At 42.0% G+C, this 9,454-nt stretch overlaps 1 long non-coding RNA gene and 1 other non-coding gene across 2 annotated transcripts; both read left to right on the top strand.

Annotated features, from left to right (window-relative positions):
* The first annotated feature begins 4,151 nt into the window (after positions 1-4,151).
* LOC143940671 (uncharacterized) lies at positions 4,152-9,113 on the top strand. Its single transcript, XR_013263908.1, has 4 exons — positions 4,152-4,315; positions 6,096-6,169; positions 7,042-7,161; positions 8,970-9,113. It is a non-coding gene; the product is annotated as an uncharacterized LOC143940671 (long non-coding RNA).
* Positions 6,760-6,889, top strand: LOC143941519 (small nucleolar RNA SNORA13). The gene has a single exon (XR_013264208.1). It is a non-coding gene; the product is annotated as a small nucleolar RNA SNORA13 (small nucleolar RNA).
* Positions 9,114-9,454: the final 341 nt, after the last annotated feature.

Genomic DNA, 9,454 nt, shown 5'->3' with positions numbered 1-9,454 from the left:
TCTATTATCTCTGCTAGTGCTCTGGAAAATTTAATACAAATTAAGGTGGAAATCTCCCAAAAACCACTATATACGTGATATTAAAATGCGTGAAAAAAGAGAAAAAAGGATGTGTGTCTGTTGACTTACACCTCAAAAATGCACATATGTATTAAAAAAATGGTGAATCAATCACATAGAAATAAACAATTAAAAATATTAATGTGCTCAATAGAAAACATACGCAAACCAATATCTGAAGAATCATATGCAAACCAATATCCAAAAATTATGCTCTATGTTCAAAGTGACAATCAAAAAGCGTTTTGTGAAAGTACCAAGAAAAAATAATAATAACAAAAATCTTATAATGTCCAACAAAATTTTTTTTTCAAAGTCGCATCATCTGGTTGCTGGAAAAACGCATGGAACTTTCATCAAATGAGGAAGGTAGAGCAAAGTGACTAGTGCAGAAGGGTTAAATGCATTCCTCTCCGGTGCGCCACTCTGTGTTAGGAAAAAGGTATATATATGTGCTCACCAGACCAAAAACCCTCAATGGGTTAGCCGAGCAGCCACAGTATGAGCCACTGTGCAGCTTTCTTTGGGCTCTGCTTCTGCTATGCTGGGGGGATGCTTTACACTTTTCCTTCCGCAAATAGTCCGTTTAGCAATTATACATAAAGGGAAACAGAAGTACAAACATAGTGCAATACTGTTGTTTGAACGTTTTTGTTTATTAAGAAGTCAGGTTACTCACAATATCCAAAGAGACAAATCGCTTTAAAATTAACTGCGCCGGCGTTGCTGCTTGTATACCAGTGTAAGGTGCACGTCCTAGGCCACGCCCTACGCGTTTCGTCAGAGCGACGTCATCTGGAGACTTCCGGTTTCGGCCGTAAACCGGAAGTGATAGGTCCGACACCAAATTCCTTCCCTGACGCGTTGCGTTACAGAACGTAACTTGAACTTTTGAAAAAGTTACGTTCTGTAACGCAACGCGTCAGGGAAGGAATTTGGTGTCGGACCTATCACTTCCGGTTTACGGCCGAAACCGGAAGTCCGCGGTTGCTGCACACTCTGCTGTATTTGTGAATGTAAGTGTGGATTTTACCTTTTATTTCAATAAAATAGCGAAGATACTACACATGAAAGCCCTCTGTGTTTTTCCATTCTATATGGCTTGGATATCCTGGAGCTATTGGGAGGGCATATAATACATAACCTTACAGTGAATTACAAACAGCGGTGGAGCAGTGTGACTGAATGAATAAGAAGCCAGCAGTTACCCTTTCACACAGTGCCTATTTACCAGCTATTGGAGGTGAGAGGCTGGGGAAAATAGTTGGTGCACCCATTAAGCACTGAAGTTTGCAGTGATTTGCCACTCTTGGGAATTGATTCTTCACACTTTTTTGCATGAACTTTATTTATATATTTTTTGCAATTTTATCAGTCATCAGTGCACTTTATTTATGGACAATCACGTGTGTATATTGAATATTTAAATAGTCACTACATTCGTTTTTTTCACGAATTTTCACTTTATATATTTTTATATATTTTTATATATATATATTTTTTATATGCTTGTTTACATTTGGATTATCTATGCAGATTATTTCTATTTAATCACTGGATTGATTTTTTCACGGACTATCATTCACTCATTGTTGCACATTTATTGCGTGCATGCGTATCTTAATTTGGATTATTTATATTGATTCATTTCTTATTATATCCATGTTTCATTTAGTGGATATTATTTGATTTACATTGATTTTGGGATTATTATTCATTTATAAGTTTTAGCACTTTTAGGTAGCGCCGCATTCTTATTAATCTATATAGTGCTCATCCCATCTTCCCTCTCTGACAACATATTAAAGGGGTTGTAAAGTAAAAAATTTTATTTTTTTAAAATAACAAACATGTCATACTTACCTCCACTGTGCAGCTCGTTTTGCACAGAGTGGCCCCGAACCTGCTCTTCTGGGGTCCCTCGGCGGCTGTCTCTGCTTCCTCCCGCAGGTGCTTCTCACGTTAATGCGAGCTCCCTCGCATTGGTGAGAAGCACTGCGGGCGCGCTCCCGTGATACAGCCGGCGGCTATAGCCGCTCGCTGTATCACAAGGCCCCGCCCCCCGGCGCGCTGCGTCATTGGATGTGATTGACAGCAGCGCGAGCCAATGGCTGCGCTGCTTTCAATCCATCCACTCCAGCCAATCAGCGGCCAGGCTGAGCGGCGAAGAGGACGGCGGGGGCGAGCGCGGGATTTTCGAGGGGTCAGGTAAGTAAAACGGGGGGAATGGGGGCGCGGGCAGTGTGAGATGTTTTTTCACCTTAATGCATAGAATGCATTAAGGTGAAAAAACATTTACCTTTACAACCCCTTTAAGCATTCTGTTTTAAACCTCATTACTGTTTCTTGACTTTACTAGTTATAATGCCTGACCCCAAATTCATCCCACAACTTAACATCAAAAAGTCCCTTTCTGTCTAGTGTTAATGTCACTCTTGATCCATCCTGCTCACATAAATAGCCGTTTCTCTAGCTGTATACTCTGCATGATTCTTTGTCCCCGTGGACTTTGGTGGTAACCCAGTTACCCTTTGTGGATCCCTGTCCACTTTAACCATTAATCTAGGGGCTCAGTATAGGTGGAACCGCACCTTCGGTTCATATATAGCGCTCCTCTTGCACTGGGCATTTTTGAGGGTCTCTTACCCGTCATTCCCTTACTTAATTTAATGCCCATAATGACTGGCCAGTCTTCTCTACGTGTGCCTATACCCTTTTGCCTCTAAACTACTTTATCTAGCAGATGTACTACATATACCTGTGAACAGCACTATTCTTCCCTTTCTCTATAACACTCTGATGGACAGTAGACAGTGACAACATAACATATAACCACCAATCAATACAGTTCGATTAAGGGGTGTAAAATAGGTACCCTTTGTCCTGAAAATGCCTTACCGATCAAGGAAGTCTGATAACTCAAATGTAAGCAAAAGGCTTACCTCAGCCGGCTGATTATCAGAAATTCCCGGATCGTCTCAAGCTCCTTGTTTCGGATACTCAGGGTCACCTGATAACCCCTGCTGAGCTGGCTCGCCACCTGAAATGGATATTTTGATGATAGGCAACTCCTATCCTCATATTGATTAGTGGTTCCAAATTAATAACTACTGCAGTAGGGAACAGACACAAAAGATACGCTCAGCATCTTTCCAAATAACCGTTCTCCTTTATTATGACGCATTTGAAGGCTTTTATACACATGATTACGTAGGTATCACATTAATATTACAATTGTACGTTTATGGTAACAAGGGGCGTTACATAGGCAGGCTTATTCTAATCAGAACTCGAAAGAATGCAAAACATGTACTGAAAACATTATTAGTGCCGTGTGCACAGTGAGGGCATTGTGCAATACATATAAAATAGAATACAATTATATACAGAACCTACAAATTTCCATTACACTCCCAACATGGGAATGGGGGACACCTACTAGCAAATGTATGTAGGCATAGGACACGCCCCCTGCCACACCCCCTTAAAGGAGAATTAACCAAAAAAAAGGTTAAATAAATCCAGAAAGGGCTTTTTTTTTTACCCCTATTATTCCTTTATATTGGCTTTTAAAATGTACAAATGCAGCAATTTAGAAATTGGATGAAAGGTTTAGCAGAAATGCTTTTTGAAAGATAAAAAGTGCATTTTATATATAACTATATAGATCAGACCAAAGTGAGGGACAAATGAGGAGGAAAGAGGGACATTGCTCCAAATCAGGGACAGTTAGGAGCTATGTGTATATTACATCCATACCTGCATTTATTCCTAAAATAACTGTTATGTATGCTGAGGGAACACATAATAAACATGGGGGAGGGTTGGAGTCTCACATTTTACTGCAAAAAACAGAAATGGGAGCTGCACAGTTTGCTGCCATGCCCTGAGGATGAGATACACATTGGTGCCCTCTCATAGAACATTCCACAGCTGTGCACCCTCTAAGGACATTCTATTCATTCACAATCCTCCTCCCACACGTCTCTCCTCACTGCTTTCTAATTGTCTTATACAACCCGTCCTCCGACATAGTACAGCCCATCCTCCCCCGCCCAGCTCACATGGTACAGCCCAGGACATTCAGTATCTAAGCTCTCGCCCTTCCTCTTCCTTTCAGCCCGGCTCGGTCGGGGAGCTGCACGTGTGTTGTGTCCGCTGAGACTCGCGGTCTAGTAATGGCGGCAGTCGGCTGCTGGTGTTCCCGGCCAGTGAGGGCTCCAGCCCGCTGATATCCAGACACCTCCCGCCGCAGGTGAGATAGACGTGTTAGAGGGAGTTCCGCCTGTGACCTCTCCTGGGTTGAGCTAATGTAGTGGAGTGCACATGGGGTGTCCGGCCTGTCTTCTCCCTGGGGGGTGCATGCACTCCTAGTTATCCGATCACCCCATAGACATGACTTCTGGGTGGTGGTTGGCGATGGTAACACGGTATTTGCAGAGATTTGGGTTGCTCTGACCTTGATGGTCCTCACCACGTGCAGTCCAGTGTGGCGTTTGTTTGCATGAGGAGTGCACTGGAGGTGGGTTATATGGTGTTCCTGTGCTCTTCAGTTCTGGGGGGAAAGTAGAACTGACTGCCTCTTTCCTGCACTGGAATTCAGTAAAATGGCCTGAAAAATATCAATAGTGCAATGGACCCCAGTGGGGGGGGGGGGGGGAGAATCTGGAGTGTTTTTGTGGTGTAGACCGCAATCACCCTGGTGTGTGTTGCATGTGCAGTGACATGATCGCCACCCCCCTATGGGGCTCGGGATGTGCGTTTTGTTACATTGCAAAGAAAAGCATGAGAAGTGTGGGAGCTTATTTTAGTGTGCTTGTCACATAGGTGACTGTGCTGTTCCCTATGGTGTCATGTAACAATGTGATAAAGTGTTGGCACGAAAGTGTGTGTGTGTTTTTGCGGGCAGGAGTTTTTAGGTGAGGGTGTGTACTAGGCTCAAGCCACGGCCTCACCTAAACTCCTGCCTGCAGCTCCTCAGGACTGGCGCGTTGTCCAACAAAAACTATTGAAATCGCGAATCGAGGGTGGTGCCCGGCTCTAGCAAATTTAATGGGTTTTGACCCACATATGATTTGTATGATTTGAGTAACTTTTTATAGAGCCAGTTCTTGGTTGACTGATTTATTTTATTTTTTCCAAAGTCTACACAATATACAAGCTAGATTTTAGACATCCCCTGCAACAAAAATGGCTCCCTTGTCTTCCTAGTGACATGCTGTGGGGAAGTATGTCAGGACAAGTCTGATCATTGGAGGAGTACACTGTTTCTAGCACAGAACTTGCATGCTGTGCTTTCCTGCTTAGTGTGGTCAGTTTTTTTTTAATAGGGACTGGCAGGAACACCAGGGATTTCACACAAAGGAAGCAATACAAAGAACAGGATATTTTCTCATACAAGTACATGGTACAGCAGGCACATATCAGGAATATGAAGTGTTGGGTTTACATGTGTTGGCCCTGGTTCACACTAATGCAGTATGGAATTCACTGCAATTCATGGGCTCTTCCTGGATCACAATTGCACTCTGTTCATGTGAACTGCTGTAGGTGTCAATGTTAACACCCCAAGAAAACGGTTCACAAAACGGTGCGTTTGTCAGAATCCGATTGCATAGGTGTGAACACCCATCTGATTCCAGTGTGGCAAAGTGCATGCACCTTTTTGTGTGTACAGTGTGATTGGAGCCATACAAACTGAATCGACTCCAAATTGTATGCAATTCAACAGGAATGATGCATTTCCTATCTGAATTGCATGCAGTTTGCCACACCAGTGTGCTTGTTGCACAGACATTGACTGCCTCTCTGATATATACAATGGAAAGTGCTGTCCAGCAAATTTATTGAATTCAGGGGGAAGTAAAACTGAGGTGTCTGGTCTCCCCTCTCCCTTTTATCACTTGTCAATGCCTTAGAGCCCTTTAGTGACATCCAGGGCAATGCTTCTGATTGTATGAATGCTGCTTTTGTAGCCTTTCCAGGCCAGAACTTCTAATTTATTTATATTTTCAATTTTTTTTTTTTTTCTCTAGGTCACTGTTTAGAAGCGCTGATTCCATGAATGAGACCAACATGGAGTGTGCTGCCTGTAGTTTATGTACTACATGTAAGTTCATTGCAAAGCTAACGAGAACATGAGAACACTGTGCATGATATATGAAGATACCATTGTCTTCTCATACTGCAGGTCCAGCATCACCAGGGGCCACATAAATTACCAATGCCACTACTGACTTGTAGCTGAAGCAAAGGCAAGTCCCCATATTGTAGGGTCTGGGTAGCCTAATAAGGCCAGGGGTAGGTCTAGACTATGCTCATGAGGCTGGAGTGTTTCCAGATAAAATAGGGCCATATGTTGAGTGGGCAGTGGTTCTCATTTATCAGATATTTATAGAGCTGCGTTAACAGCAGTATTTTATGTGTTAGACATTCACATCAGTCCCTGCCCTCAAGGAGCTTACATTTTAGGGTCCCAATCATGCATACATACCTGCACAATGTAGGGCCAATGAACCTTCCCATGTTTTTCAGATGTGGGAGGAATTCAACAAACACAGAAAATGCAGATCATGTCATTACTGGAACTTAATAGTGACCACAGTTGTGCAAGACAGTAGTGCTAATCACTAAGCCTTAGTAATGTATTGACATTGTAAAATTGTGTACCATATATTTTACAGAACTGTTTAGTTCTTCTGCCTTTGTGTTGCACATTTACTTTGAAAGTAGTAAATGAGGTGTCAGAAAAGGCAAACATAAAACCCACCATAGCCTGCTACACCTTGTAATACACAGAACTTGGTTGTATGGCTGTGCTGGAATAACTTTTTTAAGGCACGAACAGCACAATGTTAAAATGCATCTGTCCCAGGTTTCTGCCATGTTGCATGAAAGTAAACTTTAAAAAAGTGTAAACATGAATAGTGGACTCATTGCTGTTATCGTGATCATAATGTATGCGTGTCTTTTATTATACAGGATGCATATTAAAGAGGCCCTAGATGCCACAGCACAATGACCTTTTTGTCTTGGGATAATGTCACTGCAACACTGTCAATTACTGAATTGGCAAATTCAATAAATCAAGACTTTGGACAGGTAATTTTAAGTTCCACTGTTTTCCTCATTTAAAGTGATTTCTAAACCTTTTATGTTCTATAATGTTTTTGCACAGATCAGCCCAGATCCTCTAGGGTTCCCACATCTGCATTTATGGCTCCACTGCTGCTTGCCCCCATAGCAAGCCACTTGCTACATAGGCACACATGGGTTTGCTCCTGAGCCTCACTGTCTCTCTATTGACAGCAGGACTCGGCCCTGTACCCTTTTTTCACTTGCTGTTATTGGCAGCAGGAGCCAATGGCTTCCACTGCTGTCTCTGGGCCAATGAGGTAGACATTGCATTTGTGCACAGTGCTGGATCAATCTGGCTCAGGTAAGTATATAAGGGGGCTGGGGGATACTATATGCAGAAGGTTTGGTGTTTTTTTTTCATAATTAATGAACCACTTGCCAACCGGCTCTTGCTGATATAAGTCAGCAAAGTGGCACATGTGCGTGAAAACAATGTACTGCACATTGCCATGTCATCAGTGTGCGTGCTGCCATTCCCGCAGTCTTGATGTCTGCCAGTGGCCTGCTGTCATTGAACAAGCCATTTTCCTGTTCTGCCCAGCAACATGACAGGCATCTATTGCTCCCAGCGATCGAGTGGTGATATGTCATGTTCTAGTGAACCCCCCCTCTACAGTTGGAACACTTAACTCTTTGCCTCCTAGTGTTTAACTTTCCTTGCTAGTGACATTTACACAGTAACCAGTACATTTTTTTTTTTTTTTTTTTATAGCCCTGATTGCTGTATAAATGCCAATAGTCCTGAAATAGTGTCAAAAGTACCTGATCTGTCTGCAGTCATAAGACATGCAGATCACTGCCATTACTAATGAGAAAAAATTAATAAAAATGCCATAAATCAATCCCCTATTTTGTAGGTGTGATAACTTTTTGTGTAAACCAATTGTGGATTTTTTTAACCAAAAATATATAAAAAAAACTTTTTTTTCCTTGGTATGTTACACAACTGCACAATTGTCAAAGCGATGTACTGTATTGCAAAAAAGAGCTTGGTCAGGAAGGGGGTAAAGTAAACGTTCTGTCTTTAGAACCACTTTAATGCCTGCAACGCTTGCCTAAACCTGCTCCTACCCCCATTCTAAGCCTATTTGAGCTACCCTGGAAAAGGAAAGATGTCTGTGAATGTACAAAATTATATATTTGAATTATACAATTCTATAGTGTCAATTGACATAGACGTACCTGAAATATACCTACCTATCTCAAGGGCAGGCCAGTCACATGATCTATTTGCCTAGTGCTGTGATGGCAAACCTTGGCACCCCAGATGTTTTGGAACTAAATTTCCCATGATGCTCAACTACACTGCAGAGTGCATGAGCATCATGGCAAATGTAGTTTCAAAACATCTGGAGTGCCAAGGTTCACCATCACTGGTCTAGTGGCTTAGACCACTTTCACACCGAGGCGCTTTCACGCTAAAAACGGCACATAAAAAGCTCACAAACTTATTTCCATTAAAATGAACGCTTTCACACTTGGGCAGTGTGCTGGCAGGGCTGTGAAACTCCCCTCTCCATTAAAATTGAGGGAAAGCTCTTCAAAAGCGCTCAGTGCTTACTGGCAGTTTAGAAACGCCTCAGTGTGAAAGTGGCCTTACTTTTGTGAAGGCAAGATTAACGACAACTGCTGCAGAGCTTGGGTGGTAACTTCACCCATATTGTAGTTGGCTGTCCCTCCAACACTGAAGCTGTTTATGGTGTTGAGAGCTTTTAATTGCATTAGTGATTACTTTGTTCTGAGTTGGATTTATTTTTTTTTTTTTTTCCCAGGATTCTACAACCATCTGCTTATGACACGATTGCCTTCACATCGCGGTTTGCCACCACCAAGCTGATGACCAAAACTATGGTGGCATCAAAATATGCTATGGTTTTTGTTTTAAAATATAGAAAATAAAACCATAAACAAATATACCTATTGAGAGCCTTATTAATGTGGAAGCTATAGAATGCAAGTTGCTGTTTTTCATTTACATGACTGATTTTTAATTCTAGTTCAGATTTTACATTTTAGTGTGTGGTACCAAGTTCACATTGGAGTCTATCGCTTTGCTCATTATGTGCAAAATATTCTGTTCTCTTGTGATGCACATACCTTTGCCAGTCAGGACATGGGGTAATCTTTCAGGAAAATATCTACCAGCATGGAATAACCTTGCAATGTGAATCCTTTTTATAAAATGCATCATGCATACATTTAAATATCAGGGTAGGGTATTGTATTCCACTATCTGCCCTTGGTTGAGCCCTGATAG

The sequence above is a fragment of the Lithobates pipiens genome, unplaced genomic scaffold, assembly GCF_037356315.1.
Source record: "Lithobates pipiens isolate NorthernLeopardFrog02 unplaced genomic scaffold, aLitPip1_a1.2 Scaffold_3, whole genome shotgun sequence".
Taxonomy (NCBI): Eukaryota; Metazoa; Chordata; class Amphibia; order Anura; family Ranidae; genus Lithobates; species Lithobates pipiens.
Note: the sequence above shows the minus strand (reverse complement) of the source record. Positions and strands in the feature narration are given on the sequence as shown.